The 19,894-nt window shown below is 41.4% G+C and overlaps 1 pseudogene; it reads left to right on the top strand.

Annotated features, from left to right (window-relative positions):
• Nucleotides 1–1,294: 1,294 nt before the first annotated feature.
• On the top strand, nucleotides 1,295–18,779 carry LOC115789576 (fibroblast growth factor 10-like; annotated as a pseudogene).
• Nucleotides 18,780–19,894: the final 1,115 nt, after the last annotated feature.

Genomic DNA, 19,894 nt, shown 5'->3' with positions numbered 1-19,894 from the left:
GGAGGGAAGGCGAAAACAGGGTGGGACAGAACACCCCACCCCCCACTCCCCGCTTCCCTCTCCCGCACAAACATATGTAGACCACACACACGCACACATGCACACACGTTCACATAAATGCACACAGCCCTTCAAAGCCAAGTGGTTTTAATAGGCGTCCAATTACACTAAGAGATGACATCTGGGGAAACTGCAGCAGATAAATAAGGTGAAAGGAAAGACAAGATTCAGTCACCTCAGAGAAACTCCAGATAACCAGGGAGAACACCGCTGATAGATAGATAGGAGAGAGAGGGAGAGGCAAAGGAAAGAGGGAGGGGGCCAAAGGAGAGGGAGCCACACACGGGAGGAAAGAAGAGAGGCAACGCGCCGCTCCAGCATTCAGACTCTGAGAGGCAAGGACAGAGGAGAGGACAGGGAGCTCAGCTCACTGACAGACGCACTGCAAGAGAAGGGAGAAAGACGAGAGCTCGCGGGGTCAGTTACACACTGAAGTAACTTCAAACCAGCTCGGACAAAACAAGAGAAACAAGAAAAAAAGAAGAAAAGAAAGTCTGGATTCTGTGACGTCTTCTTTTTTTTTTTGTTGCCTGGACATTTCATGAGAAGCAGCATTTTTATTTTTTCTTGCTTGTTTTATTTATTTCATTTTTTACTAAGCACTTTGACATCTTTTACTTAACCTGCTTTTCTCCTGCCAGTACTGAAGGAGATAAATCATCTGGGACACGTGTGTGTGTGTGGAGTAGATTTTTAAGAGCATATGAATGAACTGATGGTGTGTGTTTTGTCTTTGGACGTGAGAGTGCCCGTTAAAACTTTGAAAAGGGATTTTGAGTGAGTTTGTGTGAGGAACGAGGAGCAAAGAGTGGCAGTCTCAGGAGGAGAGGAAAGAGGTGGAGGCGAGAGGTCCTTGAAGAGCGCGCCTAGTAGTTCTCGCTGTGAGGTGATCTGAGTTATGGTTGTTGACGCATTCCTGTGGCGCTGGTGAGGAATAAACAGCACTGAGGACTACAGCAGAGTCAGCCACAGCGCTGCGGGCTTCACCATTACCACCCGCTACATCACCACTGATATTCCTGATAAACCTACATCTGCCACAGCAGTCACACTGTCTTCACCCCAGCTGTTCTACAGGTTTTAACACACCTACAGTCCCAGTGAGGTTGGGGTTTCCCAAACAGAGGAGGTTTAGCTGGGGGGAGTTTCTCCCACTCTCGTTCCCTCTCCCTGCACCCAGCTCAGCATTGCCCCAGCCCCTGAGCACCTCCACAGCTCTCCCAGCTCCACTACCATGTGTAGATGGACAGTGACACAAGGTGCACCGGCCGCCTGGTTCTCCTCCTGCCCCTGCTGCAGACCCTTCTTCACTCCTCTCCCTCACCTTGCTACTCCTGTTTCTCCTGCTCGGACCATCCTCCTCCTCTCCGTTGTCCTTTTCATCTGAAAAACAGCCACAATGCACCAGGAGGGACTTCTCCTCACTTCTTCGTCTCATATCCGCCACCGTCCTCATCACCCACACCGCTTCACGCATCCTCTGCAAGGTTGCCACGGGCGACCAATGTGTCATCGTCGTCCGCGACGGTCATCGGCCGGCACGTGCGAAGCAGCTACAAGCATCTACAAGGAGACGTGCGCAGGCGGAAACTGTTCTCCTACCAGAAATTCTTCCTTCGCATTGGCAAGGAGGGAAAGGTTAACGGCACCAAAAGTGAGGACGATCCATACAGTAAGTCATCTCCCTTAGGTCCTGAAATGAGTCTGCATATCCTTTCTGTTACAAGCAACTTTTAACCACAGAAACAGCAACTTGTGAAAATCAATTTGATATTCAAGACAAATCTTTCTTTTAGACTTTTTGAAGGCAATCAAAGATAATACAAGAGCGGCCAAACACATCCTCAGTATCTGTCAGTGAGACCTCTGTGTTAAAAGCCACACTGGTTGTCTTCCACTTCATCTCGTGTGTTTATCAGTGGCAACTGATGTTTCCTTGCTTCTCCTCTCTGGTCAACCATGCACTTTCAGACAGGTAACTGGGCTATAGAACAAATAGCAGAGCTGCATGCCTGCAGCCCTTTCACCATGTGTAGAGGCAGGCATATTGCCTGACTACAAAGAGTATGGGAAAGAAGAGCATGCATGCATGACAGTAGAAGAGGAGAAGAGGGAAAAAAACAAGTAAGCCGGGCAGATAAAAAAAAAAGAGATGATCCACTGGAACCAATTAGAAATTGCCCAGAGAAAGTTCTTCCCCTTTGAGGAAATATCTAAAACACAGCTATACTAAACTCCTGCGGAGAATGACAAGTACACTCATTCCTTGCTGCTATTGTGCTGCACCTATAATAGTGTTGGACATATGCTAACTATGAGGTTGTACTGACTCAGATATAAAGTAATAACCAAGCGGTTCCTGCTCCCTTTTTTTTCCCTGGTTGTGCATTTTGCGGGCAGGGAAATCTGATTTAACCTTTATTTATCCTGAGAAGGGTCACTGAGCACACATGCTTATTTGTCAGCACCACTCAGCCTCACATTCACACAGTTCCTCTTTCACACTCCCAGTCCTTCTGTTGCTGGGAACTCAGTAACTCTAGTATTTTTAAAAGCACCTTGAAGTACCTCAATTGTACTTTCTAAGGGAGAAAAGTATGAATGCATGCATCACTGCAAAATACACAAGTAAAGTGGGAAAACGAATTTATGGCAATGGCTCTATTTTGGTTTCTTTAAAAAAATATTTAAAAAATGCAAAATAGCCAGATGGTATCATGCAAATCTCAAAGCATCCGATCTGTACTCCAGCTAATCTAAATACTTTTAACGACTTGCAAGGCTCATCATAATCAGTTATGACTGATCCAGAACAGAAAATCAGCTGTTATCATTTTGTAGTGCACAGTTTTATCTTCTCGTTAAGCACATCTGGAAGTTCTCCAAGTCTGCCAGAGTCTTTGGCCTGTGAGCACTACAGAATAACTGCATGGCCTACGGACATATTGACAGTAGTTGTTGAGTGAGAACAGAACATTGCTCCCACCATTTACCTGCCCGCAGTCTGCCAGCGAGTTCACTGAATTAGATGGGTGATGTCCAAACACGAGCTAATGTCTTTATTATTACAGAACAGGCACTAGCTGCATTACTGCATAGTTCTTTTTTTTTTTTTTTTTTTTGAAATGCATGATGTCAAGTGTCTGTGTACTTGTTCTAAACTGGTCTTTATCACTCACACACCTTCATACACATGTCACAGCGGTGCATGCATCTGTACGCGAGGTTCTGGTGCTGCACAAGCCTCGCCTGCTGCACACACACACACACACACACACACACACACACACACACACACACACACACACACACACACACACACATACACATGCTTGAGCACAGAGAGGCCAGTCTTGCACATGGCCTCCATATGGCAAAGCCCACTTTTATTAGGGCCAGGGCCAGTGTGAATATGTGTGCGTGTGTGTGCCACTCAGACACCAAGGCTCTGCCAGACATGGCTGAAGGAATTTCAATTAGCGTCTCTTCCTCCCTCCCCTCGCCTGCAGTCCTCTCTGACACACACACACACAACACACACACACACACACACACACACACACACACACACACACACACACACACCACACACACACACACACACACGCACACCTTTTGCACACATGCACAGAAAGAGCTCAGCCATTAGGTTGCAACGTGTCACTAACTATAATGGCATCAGGTCATGGCATTAGAGGCACAATCCATCAATTTCAGCAGCTCTTGCCACTTGATTATTTTAGGAAATAGGTAAGAACCTTCCAGGGAGAAAAGGAAATCTTAATATGAGAACATGGTCATGCAGGTTAACCTTTCAGGCCATATTTTGTCTTGGCAGCATATTTAGAAAGCATTTCATCAAGCTGTATCGACCTGATGGTAAGTGCAGATGTTCAACATGTTTCAGACTGAGAGATGGTTGTGAATTTGGTAATTAAATAATGTGTGTGTCTGTCCAATATCAAACCATACTGTATGTTCAGGTGCTAGTTCTTATGTAGTATGACTATGCACAAGCTTGCAAGTAGAGCACCGTGTATGCTTACAGTAATACTCCCACTGACTGCCATTTTTTATATACTCATTTTTTCTGTACTCTGAAATAAGCAAAGAATAATTGTACCCTTCAAACTAAACCAAACAGAATATAATTCAGTTCTATTCCCTAATGGTGATCATGGATGTGTTTTCACATTCTAGACAGCGTATGACTGTTCCTGCCCAGAAGTGTTCTGGTGTGTTTGTGCACATCCAAGTTTTAAACACACTTTCTGTTTATTTTTATACTTCAGATTATAACAATGCTCATTTATATTGTGATGCTTTTCAAGCTACACGCAGATTTTTGGACAAATTGGTTCTCTGATGCCGGTTTCTGGCTTGCATCTATTGGAAACATATGACATAATGTAAAGCAAACTTTCTCTACATGCAACATCCTATATAACATCCCACACACAAAAGAGTGCACTCAAGTTTCTCCAGAGTGTAAACTCAGGTGTGTAAGTCAACCCGAGAACTTCCTTTGCTAAAATGTGGCACTTCTTCAGGAAAGCATTATATTGAAAAAGTAACGAGGGGGTTAATTGCCGTGGTTATCGTAGTCTAATAGTCTGGTAATGTTCAGGAAGTCAGATCGCAAATGAGTGTCATTAGATGGTGTCAGAGGTGATGAAGAAGTTTTAGTTTCAGCTCCGGGGTCGAGGCTCTCCTCCACAGCGGAGCCTTGCTAATGATCTTGTCAGAGCTGAGGCCAGCACATCACTCAGGCTTAGAGAATCGTGCATTCTGATATGTTATGAGCTAAATGCCCATCTATCCATCTCACCTCATAAGGCCTTTTCAAATGAGTCGTTCTGGTCTCAGTTTGGAAAACTTTTGGGGCTGCCACGTGATTAGCATCCATCCTCCCGCTGACCGTAAGGAACAAGACTGTCCTTGTTTCCTTCCCTCCATTTTGTCCACAGACTGTCACATCTTGTTTACAAACAAACGACTAACACAGTGTAATAAATGGATGTGCGCTTGCAGTTGGACTGCAGACTTGCGCTTGTGAGTAGCTCAGATACTGTTAAACGGTGCCAACGTGACAGCAGCTGGAGCTTTGATTCTCATTGTAAAAGCTGCCACACACACCGATGGTTATCTATCACGCATCAATCACTGAGCTGTCATGGAAGAATCAATCCACAATTTTAGACTCTTAATACTCTGGATATCATTCTGATTTAGAGCAGGGTTTCTCTGTCTGGGATAATTACACGGGTCTGCCCCCTCTTGTTTGACCTCTACCTATTGACCTGAGTCAGGAAGCACTGCTAATGGAAAGGTCAGCACTACAAGTAGTGTATCACTTTTGGTTGCACTCTGCCAGTGTCAGTTTTTTGTTGCTAAGAGAGAAAAAATTCATGCTCACAAGTCTCCAAGAGACAGAAATAATGAAGTCTACACTACATTTGTATCTGTAATGATGCATTCATATCCAGATATTCTTTTTGTATCTATTTGGAAGTCAGTGCCAAAGGTAAAATGTTCCTTCACTCAAATTAACTTGTTTTAGGTGCGTGTATCCTGAAACCAGACAAATAAAGGACTCTCTGCAACAGTAAAGAAATGTTTTAGGGCAATTCCAGATAATACAGGAAAAAGTTAAAAATTACTTTACTACACTTTCACAACATTAGGAAAACTGGACTGTTACAAAAACACTGGGGGTTGCACTCTGTGTTGCAAAAAAAGCAAATATGCTTTAGAAATGCAATAATCAGACTGTTTCTGTGGAATAAATTTGGGCTTTGAACTGTGTACGTATTTAAAACCACATGCATTTGTTCATCTCCATACTTTGCATCTATAAACCTTCAATGAGCCAGCAAGGTGAGAGCCAAATAAAAATGCAACAAGTGCTGGCACTTCCTGGATCTTGAGATCCAGGAAGTCAGTCTTTTGCTTTTCCGTTTTTGGATTTCTCTATTTTGCTGCCTTGGTCTGTCCCTCGATGGGATGCTTGATGAGCGTGTTTAGGGTCATCGTGGGAAAAGGTAACAGTGCGGGCCATAAAAGAGACTTATGAGGAGGTACTGGAAGTACCAGAGGTTAATGTCAGCATTGGTTTTCATTTAAAGTTACTCTGACATCTTCATGGACTCTTCTCCCCAGCAGCTGTAAATAAAAAGGGCGCGCAAACATCGCTGAAGAAGCTAGTTCAGGAAAAACTGAAACGGGTGCTCTTAAGGGCCAACATCAACAGTTACATTCAGCTGTACTCTGAAAACGTACAAGAAGCATATACTATCTACATTTCTTCCTTTTGACCTTTAATTCAGTTACAACTTTAATCTTGTTTACATGCAGGATCCCACTGAGGATGCCCTTTGTTAGTTATACACAAAAATAATGGAAAAGAGCATTCACAGTAAATGAGTGAAATTAGAGTCTTCCCGTGGATGTGCGACTGTGATCAACTGTTTTGGTTTCGTACTGCACATCTTCCCTGTGATTTTTTTTTTTAACATCTCAAATGCAGCAAGAGTCTGGATCAAATCATGTCACTTTTGAATTATGACTCATTTTGCTGTAATCTGTGGTGCAAACGTTCCGGGATCCCTTACAAGGGAGAAGCATTTCCAAGGCTCCCCTTAGAATCTTCATTAAGCATCTCCCTACTACCATTCATACTGTTAGATGCAATTAGAGCTGTTTGTATTCTAAAACCTTTCACCTTAAAGGCTTCAGACCTGTTTCACGGGAACTGAGCGAAGCATTTCGGTTTGAGTGCTCAGCGCTCGCTTCATGTGTGCCAGCACCCGATGACACATGACGCATTCTGGCTTTCTGAAAACCAAACTGAATGCAACTGTCTGCATATTTTATCAATTTAGATCATTTAGGCTTTTAGCATCACTTGATGATGTGGACTCTCTCTAATATTGCAAGCCAGCTGGCTAATAAGCAAAGCCACATGGCAGCAGCAAGGCTTTTGCACCCTTTCACAGCAGTTTTGTGTATCACAGTCATATCGGAGTTTGCGTTTGCTCAGAGATGATGTGGGTGTGAGTACTGGCTACAATATGCGTCTAATTGGGATAAATGCCCCACATTAGCACATTTAATATTTTGCAGACTCTTTGGTGCAGATCCACCCCCCCAGGGAGCTCCAGGTCCCACTTTCAGAGATTAGAGAATTTAAAATTTGTTGTAATTTAGAGGGGAAAAAGGTAGGAGTTGCTATATTAAATCCCTTCACTATTTATATTCCATTCATTCAGTGGTCTCACACATACAGGGAAAAGACTATGAGTGCCCTTTAACCCATTACTATCCAAACGGTGTCATTTCTGGAGCACTCACTGTTGTTTGGCTGACTCAGGAATAGTAACACATGCATGCTGACAGTAACACCTCCACAGTTAATAAAAGTTTCTCGTTAAGATATTTCTTTGTTTCAGTGCTGTTTTTGTTTAACTTTTTGGGTTTTTTTTTTTTTTGCAAAGAGTCACTGAGGACAATGACAGGATCTGTCTTCCTTTACTATTTACACACTTCCTGTCATCACCACTTGATATCTTCCCATAAATTTACTCCCTTGTCGATTAATGCGTCAGCTACAACAAGATGGAAGAGCCAGATTTCCGTAGGCAGACCAAGGCAGTCCTGCCACAAACCCAATTGGGCACCACCTTAAACAAAAGTCTTTCAGCAACAAATTATGTTTTTGTAAGATCTTCCGCTGCTTTGGAGCACTTCAGCTCAGCGAAGAGAGGGCCAAACATCAAGAGTCGATTACTATCCGCAAAACCTTTTCATTGTGTATATTTTGTGGATGATTCCTGAAGAACACAATCTTACGTATACTGGAGAGTGGGTGAGACAGAATGAAAAGCAGGAGGAGATACTCAGATACACAACAAGGTTTCAGTAACTGCTCAGATTCTTACTCGACTATAAAAAGTTTGGGATGAATTTTTTATTTTCATGCACTGGCAAAGGGGTTACAAATATGTTGATTGAAAGATCGTCTGCAATGTGGACCGGCTTATTTAAAATTTGGGTAGAAGTTTTAGATATATCACGAGACATTACATTTTACCTGCCCTCAAAGGTTCATATTATTCATATGGAATAATTGACAGCATCAATGCAAACACATTGCCCATTCAGAAAGTACTTGAGTCAAAAATTGCACAATCTGAAGAAAAATATCATTATTTTAACCATTTTTTCTTTTATTGAAGTATAAAGAACATTTTTATTTATCAAATGGACAGAAACTGCAGTAAAATACATTTCTATTAAATAAGGTAACCCTGCATTTACTGTACACATTAATTCAGTCACAGCTGAACAGTCCATCATTACACCATTATGCTACAGTCACAGTTGGGAAAAACAGTGTTTGGAGACCATAGCATGAATAAAATTATCCTGTGTGTAATGAAATTGGGGTATCGTTGCCTTTCAAGGACAGGGACTAGATCTGCAACCACTTGCAATCAAGACAGCGATAAGATATCAGTCAGTCTGAACTGGTCTGGTATCAGTAAGCAGTTGAGTCAATTTGGCAATTAGACGCAGTGTTTTTGTGAATCAACAGTTAACTGTGATAAATCAATGCTGTTGCCCATTCGGTGCAGACTGATCAGATTAATTGCAATGTGTGCCAATCTGTCAGAGAGAGACTGCAGTCACCTGGACCACAATTGCACAGGTTACCTAGTGGGAGGCAACCTGTGCAGTTGCCTTGCAAATGAAAGTGGTCGCATTGTCTAATTGCAATCGGTCACCAAATGCGAAAAAATTTAGTGCAATCATGAGACAAACACTGATGTTTCCTGCTTTACTCTAGCATGACTGAGCCATCAACTGTGCTTAACAGTGACCTCTTTTTTGGACACGTCAACTTTGTATTCAGCTCTTTAGATGTAAAAACATTAGACATTTGAATGGTTGATGGACAGAAAATGGCAAATGACTGGACATATGAAACTTTGGTTCATGATTTTTGGTGAGATGAGGATTCAGGACTTTTCTTTGTCATGCAGAATCACACTGAATATCTTTGGCTTTTTGACTTTAGACATCCACAGATATAAAACACATTTCTTTGTTTCCTTTTTGGTCATTTAACACACCAATTATTTACTCAAGGAATACTTACCCTCTGAAAGTTTTTTTAAGAAACTATATTATAGTATATTTTTACAAGATTTTTTTCTACTAGTAGAGATGCTGTAAAATGTTCAGATGAAGCCCAATGCAGAAAGTGTCATGTTTGTGCGAGCCTGGTGCCTCTGAACAGGCTGAATTCGCGGCCAGTAAAGCAGTGGGAGGTGGAGAATAGCATCTGTGACAGATAACATCCAGGGCTGCTGCCATATAGACACCACGTGCTTTAGGATAAGCCCCCACCAAAGACACACACACACACACACACACACACACACACACACACACACACCTCACCCCTAACCCTGCTACACACACACACACACACACACACACACACTGCATAAAATTGAGCCCCCTTAATGGAGTCATCAAAGGTAGTGCTCTGAGTTGAGGCCGGAGAAGCATCTGAACAGTCTGGTTGTTTAAACAGAGCTGTCAGGAATGCCGGCTCATTACTCTGTGTGTGCTTGTGTGCATTAAAGTGTGTGTGTTCTGAATGTGTACAAACATTAATACATGTGCAAGCGGAGACAAAGAAGAAAGAGCAGAGCAGAGAGCGGATGTGTCGAGCTGAATAATTTTTGTGCATGTCAGCGGGTAATATTAGTGGTGTAATATAAGGAAGATCTCTAAACGCTGAGAGTCCATCGGCAACAACTCTAACCACAACAGTTGGGCAACACCGCGCTGGCAGCTGAACTGTAAATGAAAAATGTGTGAAATGCAGACGACCGTCACAGCACTCTGCCTGAAAACATGACTCCTGCTGTGTCAGGCCTGTGAATGGTTTTGACAGAAACTGGCAGCTCAGGCACTTTATCATGTTACAAAGTCAACCGCGTTTAAGGAATCACAGTTTCTCAGGTGGTTTTCCTCTCAATCAAATCATGGTTAACATCACCGTGAATTTCTCCTGGCTGCTCTTAAGCGGGCGTGACTTGCTGTTGGTCTCACTGATTACAAACTTCATGTTATCTCTTGGCTAGACCTCTGGCATTTAAATGTTTTCACTCAGGCGATCATAGCAAGGCCAGTCGTGAAATCAGATGTAGTTTTAACAGTGTGCGGTTTTCTCTATTTCTCTACATGTTGATGTGAACGCTTCAGTCAGGAAAGGAAATAAAACCACTGCCCAGGCGAGAGTAATCTAATACAGCGAGTGCAGGTCAAACAGAAAAGGCCAAACATCATTTATTTAATCTAATGTTTACACCGTAAATCAAATATGTGCAAAATAAAATCTGAAAGGAAATCAATTTACCAAAAGTTCCATTTGTAGAAAAATTCTCATCATATTGGAAATCAGAAACAGGCCTCTGTTCTCTCAGCGTTCATGTAGTCTGTCAGCTCGGCGCGCTTAGATGTGGCCACTTAACACAAGAAGATACTGCTGTCAACCACATCAGTCTAAACAAATACCTCAGTGCTCCCCAAAATACACAACATACTGCAGTTTCTGCCCTAAACCCAATATCTTTACAAGCAATCTGCACAACTGAGAGATGGTTGTTTATAAGTCTGAGAGAGAACAAAGAGAGAAATAAATAATGCAAACAAAATAGTCTAATCCTGATAAAAATGTGGCCTCCGAGGCCGCACCAAATTAAAAGGACATTTTTTTTCCTATTTTTGTGACCAAAAAAATATCTGATTTGGTGGTGTATTTCCCCCCTTTTTGAATTCTTCTGTTCTTTTGTATCTTTTCCCACTGGATTTTCTTTTCTTTGGAGTCTTTGGTGGTTGCCTGTATGTAAACTCTCATGTCACTGTGAATACGAAATGTCGTCAGTCACTCTGCTGCTTGTTTCAAAGAGAAAAATGATCTTAGTGTTTAGACCTCAGCGCATGAAAGGTTCCTATTAAATCTTTTTTAAAAGAAATACATAATAGGGTCTTTTTTTTCTTCATGAGAATTTTGTTTCCTGGATGTTGCATTTATCTAAAAAGGGTGAGAGAAATCAGTCACTGCTGAAGTAAAAATAGCAAAGTCAGAGGTTCATCCAAATATCAGAGCATTGGAGGCAGAATAAAAGAACAAAAGCTATTTCCACTCCTGCTCACAAAGAGGAGTTCATGACACAAACTACTCCACAAGTGACAATGTTTCACAATGCAGAGCAAGCCCTCTCCAAGCTGTGGACACGCAGTAGACCCACTCACAGCTGGTCACCGTGTCGAGGTCACAAAGTGAACAACCACAGTATAATCTTCAAAAAAGCCCCTGGATAAACAGTGGAAACATTTTCACAACCTCCTGTAACCTTTAGGTTCAGCTGGAGTCTAACTGACCATGTTTCCAGAAGTGGCTGACCAGGGGTCGGTGGGAGGTCTGCCAGTGTGTGTGTTCCTGTGTGTGAGTGCGTCTTTTTAATATTTGTGTGACCCTGCTGATCTGCATCAGCTAGAAGTCCTAATGATCGGGACAGAATGTACCTCTCAGTCTGATGCTTCATCTTTAGATTAGATTTGATTCATTTTATTGTCATTGCACAGAGTACAAAATTTGTATCAATCCTAGAGGTGCCTGCACATGTAATATGCAGAAGTACAATATAATAATATATATATTATATAATACAATAGAGCAGCTGAGTTATATTGCACAGTAGAATATGTACTTTGTAATGCAAGAGTGAAGCTGATCTTGAATCTGCTGATTTCAAAAGTATTTTACAGTGTAAACACTGACATATTAACATATTAACCTAGACTTTCTATTACCAATAACCCTATGGCTACCTATCCAGTGACTCCATTCTATAAGATCAACACACTAGTAACAACAGCTTTAACTTAACTGGGAAACAAACACAGCTTTAAAGCCAAGTGTGACTGCAACCTGTATGGGAAATAATACGAGGATGAGGAAGAACCAAGAGGTTCTAGCGCAAAGAAAAAGTGATAACAGATGAAAACAGAAAGAGCACTGTAGTAAAGACGACGGGAAGAAATGAAAACAGATGGATGAAAATGCACATCTCCCTTGCTTTAATTTCTGTTTTCATGCACTTTGTTTAAAAGTGGAAAATTACAAATAGGAAATGGGACAGGTGGGAAAGACATGGCAAGTTAATCATGACATCGGTAAAGCATGTGGCTTATATGTCTTTTAAAGCTTCTCCTCCACTGGAGACGACAGACACGCCCGACCTTATTCCAGTGCTGTGTTAAAAAACAGACTCGAAACTTAACATTAAGTAATGAGATGATGAATCGAGTGAGCAACAGGATTTTTCCCCACAGACGTCTGTTACAGTAAATCAGACCTCATTTCGCAAATGGTAGAATTGCTGACCATTACCAAAATGCATGTGTAAGACACTTACTGTAGCGCTGGCTTCACTTTTCTGAACTGGATGCTACGTCTGTCCTTTATATACTTTACTGCTTCATTGCACCTTCTTCTTCTGTGGTGGTTTTATATCAGTCGACTGACGGCTGATTGATAGTCGGTCCACTAGGGTGAACAAACGGCAGCAGATGGAAAAACTCAACACTTATTCCCATTTTCTTTGGTTATGTAAATCTGGTTGAAGTTTTTTGTCAAATTTAGATGGAAATCTGGTTGAGAAATCCTCTTGCCTTTTAAGCAGAAATTGGAGAGACTGAGGGACCTATTGTAACAACAATAGAAACCCCCCAAAAAATGTGGAAAATTAAAACATCACCAACAATCATGATCAGTCAATTCAGCAATTACTATGGAAAATCAGTCATTATGGCTTAAATTCATGAAACCTGTTCTTGTGAGCTCAGATTTGGCAATTAAACACTGTTAAGGTCATTATGAAGCAGTTAATGAACAGTTTCTTCCTTGTTAGAAGGCCGGGCTGTGTTTACTCAAACTCGTAGCTCTGTCAGTTACAGTCTGACGAGCAGAGACCATTTTGGCGTGCTGTTATGAAAGTTGAACTATTGCCCAGTTACACACGAATGTTTTGCCTTTGGTAGTTCTTTAAAAAAAATGTTGAGAGCAGCAAATGACCATTCCTTTTAAATTAATTAAAGTTTGTGCCTTTTTTTTTTTTTTTTGCTTTTAGTGCCAGATCATAAAACTCCTCTTTGCACTTAAAACATAATTTATAATAAAGATGCTGGGCTGAGATCCAAGGGGTGCAGGGAGGGAAATAACAGAGAGAAAAAAATTAACAGAAAAAAAATGCACATTAACAAGACACCAAAAAGGCAAGGTGTTGAGTGAGAGGGTAAAATAATAAAATGCAATTTTAAGGGCAGCTTAGGCCCAGAGGTTAAAGTTAGTCTGACACAAGCTCAGGTCCTGTTTTTTCTCCTCGCATTACTGCCAACTGTTGTTGCTGCAATTTAAGCCTTTTGTTGCAGCCAGGCTTTTTCACTCACAGGCACACAGGCTGCTTCTGGTAACTGGTGCAGGGCCCATAAAAGAGCCCTGTGCTTTTGGTTTTAGACAAACCACATCAAATGGGAGGAGGAGGGTTTGAACAGGTGGACCGGCCTGTAGCACAGCACAGACAGATCTTTTTTTTAATGGATCACAGCTCAGAAATGTCAGCTGGAACATTTTGAACCTGATAGATTAGCGCTGTGTTGTGGCACATGCCTGTGTGAGTAATGGACTTCACACAGCACGCCTGCATGATGCACCACGGAGCTACAAAAATCTTCTTAAAGTTCTTGAAATTTAACAGTCGGCCATGCGAGTGATCTGCAAAGATAAATGCATCGGACAAGCACAACATTTAAAGCGATGACCAAATGCAATTTTTAAAAAATCACATTTCATCAGGTGGATTTTAGGCCTTGTTCATTCTAAAAATCCTATTGCAATGACAATTAAGAGAAACTAGAAAATGATAAAGTGCAGTCACTGAAAGAGATACAACCTTTATATAGATTTTGTATAACACTGAGCTGTAGGCTCCCCTCAAATCCCCTCAGATCTGACCATTATAAAAATCAGAAGGCTGCAGGAAGTTCTAAATCTCTGAGTATATAAGAAGAAGGTTAAGGGCAGCGAAGGGTCATCTAGTTAAAAGACAGGCATGAGGCAGTTGAGAGGACAAACTGAGAGACACAACATTCATGCTTTTTTTTTTAACTACCTCACAACCAAATTATAGCTAACTTATGAAAAAATGCATTTAATTTAGTTTATCTGAAAGAGACCACTAGAAATATTATAATAATTATAAGAGTTATTCTAATTTTCTATACTGGGAATGTCTGCAACCAGTCTCCCCTTCCTACTGCCTCTTCAGCTAATCACCTCATCCTCTGATCATTTTATGGCCTGGTGTAACTGACTTTAGGGTGAGAAGAAAGGGCCGGCAACCACAGCTTAAATCAGTAATTGGTTGAGGCTTGAAAACTGATACGAATGCTTTGACCTCTTGCCAGTCTGGCAGGCAGAAAGCCTCTCTCCGTCCTGTCCGTGTGCCTGCCAGCCTGCCTGCACTCCCCTGGTCAGAAAAACAAACACAGAACGCAGAAATGTTTTTTCCTGGCTAACACCTTGGTCCCAGAGCATACAGCCCACAAGCTAACCAGCAAATGAGCAGGGGGCAAGAGGCCGGGCTGAGGTTTGTCACACGGTGGGGGTGGGGGGCACTAGAGTTCACTTGTGAGAGAATCTGAGATTAAAAAAAAAAATACTGCAAAATTAATTAATTAAAATATATACAATTGTAGCAGCCTTCTGTGGCATGCAGACAAAAATACAGTTTGTTTTTTTCACATTTCAAACTAAAAGCACTGGTGCCAAATACTTACTTTTCTTCTGTTTGATGCCATCTCTCTGTTACATACTGTCATTGGTAACAACTTTATGGTGTCAGATGTGAAGACTTTCAGTGCTTGAATATAAATGTAATGTAATGAAAAGTTCTTGCTTTTGGAGACAGATGGAGCCAAATATAAATAAAAGGAACCTGGAACCTCTCCATGGTCCTGTTCCAGACTATAACTAAAAAAAATGTAACTATCTGAGTAAATAACCCACACAAAAGCTGACCTATTTGTCTCCCTGTCCCTGCTGCACCAGGTATTTTGGAGATCAAATCAGTGGATGTGGGAGTGGTGGCCATCAGGGGCCTCAGCAGCAACCACTACCTGGCAATCAGGAAGAACGGAGTTCTATATGGAGCGGTAAGTCTTAGCACTGTTTAACTTTTTGACCTGTCCTTTTTATTTAACGTAGACATACCTGTAATATGTTTTATTCTTGGAGTCTAATAGGGTAGCTTTAGAGTCAAAGTTCATAAACATCCTTATTTATCTCATACTGAGCCTTGGTGCAGCCAATCAGTTCATCCACTCTCTACAACAAATCGTTTCACCTCCTCTCCCTTTAAGCCAACTTTCCTCTGATTGGTTGTTTCTCACAAACAGAAGGTTTGAACAGCTGGTGGGTGGAGATGCCCGAGAAAACCATTTTAAGGATATACCCCTATGAAATAATGTAGATCCACAGTAAAAGTAGAAAAAACTGAAACCGAGTGTTGTAGATGTTAGACAATATGATTTATATCATACCTCTATGCACTTTACCATGCTATGCCCCTGTGCAAATATGGTCCAGCAACAGTCTACAAGGCCAGAACTTTTCAGAAGATTCAAAAAGTTGCATATCCCAATAAGAGAGCTGTACCCTGTAATTCACAAGGATGCCCATCAATTGGTTTGGATGAAATTCTTAACTACATTTAAGAGCAACTCAATCACCTTTGTATACGAGTCCACTTTAAGAGATTTACTTTACTTCAGATTTACTTTTTGCAATAACATTTCTGCAGTTTTCTGATTGTTAAATTCAACTGATGATGGTAAAATTAAAAAAAGAAAAAAGACATTTTTCTCTCTAAAGTGGTGGCTCTGTGGCTTTGAAGTTTCGTGAATGCTTTATAAAACAATGGACAAGGCTATAAGATTCACTGTTCCAGAAATAGGAACCACAGTTACTCTCCTCTACCTACCTCTCCTCTCCGCTCCATTCAGAACCAGGAAATACAATCCTTCAGTTTCTCTGTTCTGCTTCAGTCTCTCTGGGTACAGCAGCCCTCGTTTTATCTGTCCCCTCTCCCTCTCCCTTCTTTTCTTCATTTGATTCTATCTCCTTCCCCCCACCCCCCACCCCTCTTTTCCTTACTTTGAAAGACCTGATTTTCAGCATGTCTCTGTGGAGCCGCACAACAGATGAAATGACACACGGTAGAAAAGACAGAAAATAAAAAGAGGCATTTTGTTGCATGGCCTGAAACTGAATTCCCATGACGTCTTCTCCTCAGCGCAACACAAGCCATAGTAGCACAGCGGCGAAGGGCAGGCATTCGATTACACTTGATGGGTTTACACAGTGACTTCTTTATCCGGTGGTAATCAATTGAATTCATTGTTTCAGATCGGCAGATTAAAGCTCGTAGGTGACACCACCACAAGATTTTCTTGTCTATTAAGATCTGATGTAATTATCACTTCATTACTTTGAAATAAAAATTCATTTCATTTTGAGACTAAATCTATCCTTAACCATAGCTGCTACTTCCCTAACTCTAACCTTAGCCTTTAAACACATCTTCATCTTAAAACTAAACCATTTACAATATGGGGACTTACTTTTTGTACCCATGTGACTTTAAACCGACTTAGATTCCTACATCACGCGCACGCACACTATTTAACTGTACTGCATATTGTTCATAAAATATTCTCAGTTTGCTCTGGGAACATTCAGTTTTACTTCTGGATCCAATTTGAACAGCTGTGGTGGAGAGAGCGCGAGGGAGAGATACTGGCCATTAGAGAGTGTGCGTGTGTGTGTGTGTGTGTGTAGCAAGTACATTTTTGCTTGCGAATATCAACTGTTAGCCCTAAGCAGGAGGGCAGCTTCCAGTAAACTTACAAATGAATCCCTCTCAGATCATTTTCTCTTCATTTACCAGTGGGTGGCCACTGCGGTAATGTAAGCCACAAAGTTAGTGTCACGATGCTCTTTGCTTGGCACTAAGCCTGAACCTTTGAGAAGTTACACTAACCTCTCAGCCCACAACCCATCCCACCACCATACAACCATCCAAACTACAACAATCCAGATTTCATGTCCAGCCTTTACAATTGGAGAAGGCAGTGGAGATTGTTCTTAAGCAATGGCTGACCATTTGTTGTTGCATGTTGTCATAAGAAGTATTGCCAGGTTATTGCTGTGCTCTGACAAAGCCCTGAAGATCCATTAAGAAAACAAACAAACAAAGAATGTTGCACCTCATCTCTAAATCAATTTAATTGTCCACAATGTCCCTGCTTGTCATATCATCCAAATTAAATATAAAAAGCTTGTCTGTGCAGCATATTAAGCTGTGAAAAACAGGTAGTCTTTTCCCTCCCACTGCCAAAAATAATGTAATAGAAGGCTTTTAATGTAGATGTGAAAGCATTCTTGGTGATTGACTGGTAAAAATTTGATTGAATTGCAGCAAATTGACCAACCAGTACAGTTTATCTTGTAGCTATGGCTGTACAAGGGTCAAAAAAAAAAAAAAAGCTACACATTGAACTTTGTTTGTGAAGACATTTCACTTCTCATCCAAGAGGTTATTTCAGTTCTAAAAGCTGGTGGTGTTTGACCCACCCAATGTCCAGTTACCTTCAACTCAAGCACTTAAGGCTACCATGATCTGGATGACTGAAAACCTACACAGACACATCTGGCATAGAAGTTTCAAGTCACTGTCCACAGAGTAGAGGTGCAAAGAAGAAAACCTTAAAAAGCAACATTTATAACCAGACTTTAAATATAATCTATAATCTTCTCCTCCGCAGAGGGAGTATGGTCCAGACTGCCGTCTAATTGAACGCATCGAGGAGAACAAGTACAACACCTACGCTTCAGCTGAGTGGCTCAACAAGGACAAACGCATGTTTGTGGGACTGAACGCCAAGGGAAAGCCAATGAAAGGAAAGAAGACACGGAGGAAAAACACAGCCACTCACTTCCTGCCTATCGTGGTACAACCACGATGATTGGGCAAACCAGCCAAGGGAGAGCTGTGCAGACTGCAGGCTAGTGGACGTTTTTGAAACTACAGTGATGGCTACATTGGACAGATCCAAACCTGACCAGTATGATGCACTGAGGAGGAAAAGAAAGGAAACAAATGGACATTTTATCTCAGTTGGATAAAGACATTTCTATTTTTAAAGAAAGAAATAAGATATATCACTATACAATGTATATATTATTTTCTGTTTTAAGTTATAAAGTACACTGGCATGGTAAAAATATGAAAAGAAATTACTTCTGTGCCAAAATGTGATACAGTAACTCACATTTTTAGATTTGTGTACATGTGAAGTCAGTGACTGGGAAGAAATGACAAAAGAGAAAACGTGGGAAAGGAGAGGAAGGTAGAGGAAGTATTAGCAGAAAGGTGACTGACAGAAGGAAAAGACGAGACAGGCAGGGAAAAAAGGTTGTGTTCAGTCACGGAGGTACCAACACAGCAACAAGTCTAACACTATCATGTTTTTTCTTCAAATTTATTTATTTTGTGTAATATTTAACAAAAAAACAACAAAAATACGAAAAAGACAGTCCTGTCTTTTTTTTTTTTTTTTTTTACCATGTATGCTTCTCTTTTTGAATACTAATCATTTAAACCTGAATAAATACAAAGAATATATTTGTCTTTAACCTGTATGGCTGACTTTGGTTATTTTCATTTTCATTGTTTGTTCTTTTGCAGAAACATGGTAAAAACAGAAATAAATGCACACTTCATTTAACATATAAACTAAATTACATCAGTTTTCACTCACCCATCCAAATCCTTGAATTCAGGTGTTCCAATCACTTCCATGGCCAAACATCAAACATCTAGATATGCAGACCGCTTCTGGGTCGCTCTCAGGAGCTCAGTGAATTCCAGTGTGGTACAGTGACAGGATGTTACCTGGGCACAAGTCCAGTCGCGAAATTTCATCGCTACTAAATATTTCACAGTCAGCTATTGGTGGTATTATAACAAAGTGGAAGAGATTTGGAACAACAGCAACTCAGCAACAAAGTGGTAGGCCACCTAAAATCACAGAGCAGGGTCAGTAGATGCTGAGGCACATAGTGCAGAGAAGTCACCAACTTTCTGCAGAGTCAGTCGCTGCAGACCTCCAAACTTTATGTGACCTTCAGATTAGCTCAAGAACAGTGCGTTGAGAGATTCATGGAATGTGTTTCCATGGCTGAGCAGCTGCATCCAAGCCTTACATCACCAAGCACAATGCGAAGTGTTGGATGCAGTGGTGTAAAGCACGCTGCCACTAGACTCTAGAGCAGTGGAGACGCGTTCTCTGGAGTGATGAATCACGCTTCTCTGTCTGGCAATCCAATGGATGTGTCTGGGTTTGGTGGTTGCCAGGAGAACAGTACTAGTCTGACTGCAGTGTGACAAGTGAAAAGTTTGGTAGAAGGAGGATTATGGTTTGTGTGGAAGAACCTGACTGGCTTGCACAGAGTCCTGACCTCAACCCAATAGAACACCTTCGGGATGAACTGGAGCAGAGACTGTGAGCCAGGCCTTCTCATCCAACATCAGTGTCTGACCTCACAAACTTGCTTCTAGAAGGATGGTTAAAAATTCCCTTAAACACTCCTCCCAGCCCTCCCAGGAGAGTTGAAGCTGTTATAACTGAAAAGGGT

The sequence above is a fragment of the Archocentrus centrarchus genome, chromosome 12 (genome assembly GCF_007364275.1).
Source record: "Archocentrus centrarchus isolate MPI-CPG fArcCen1 chromosome 12, fArcCen1, whole genome shotgun sequence".
NCBI lineage: Eukaryota > Metazoa > Chordata > Actinopteri > Cichliformes > Cichlidae > Archocentrus > Archocentrus centrarchus.
The sequence above is the reverse complement of the archived record's forward strand: the minus strand, read 5'-3'. Positions and strand labels throughout refer to the sequence as shown.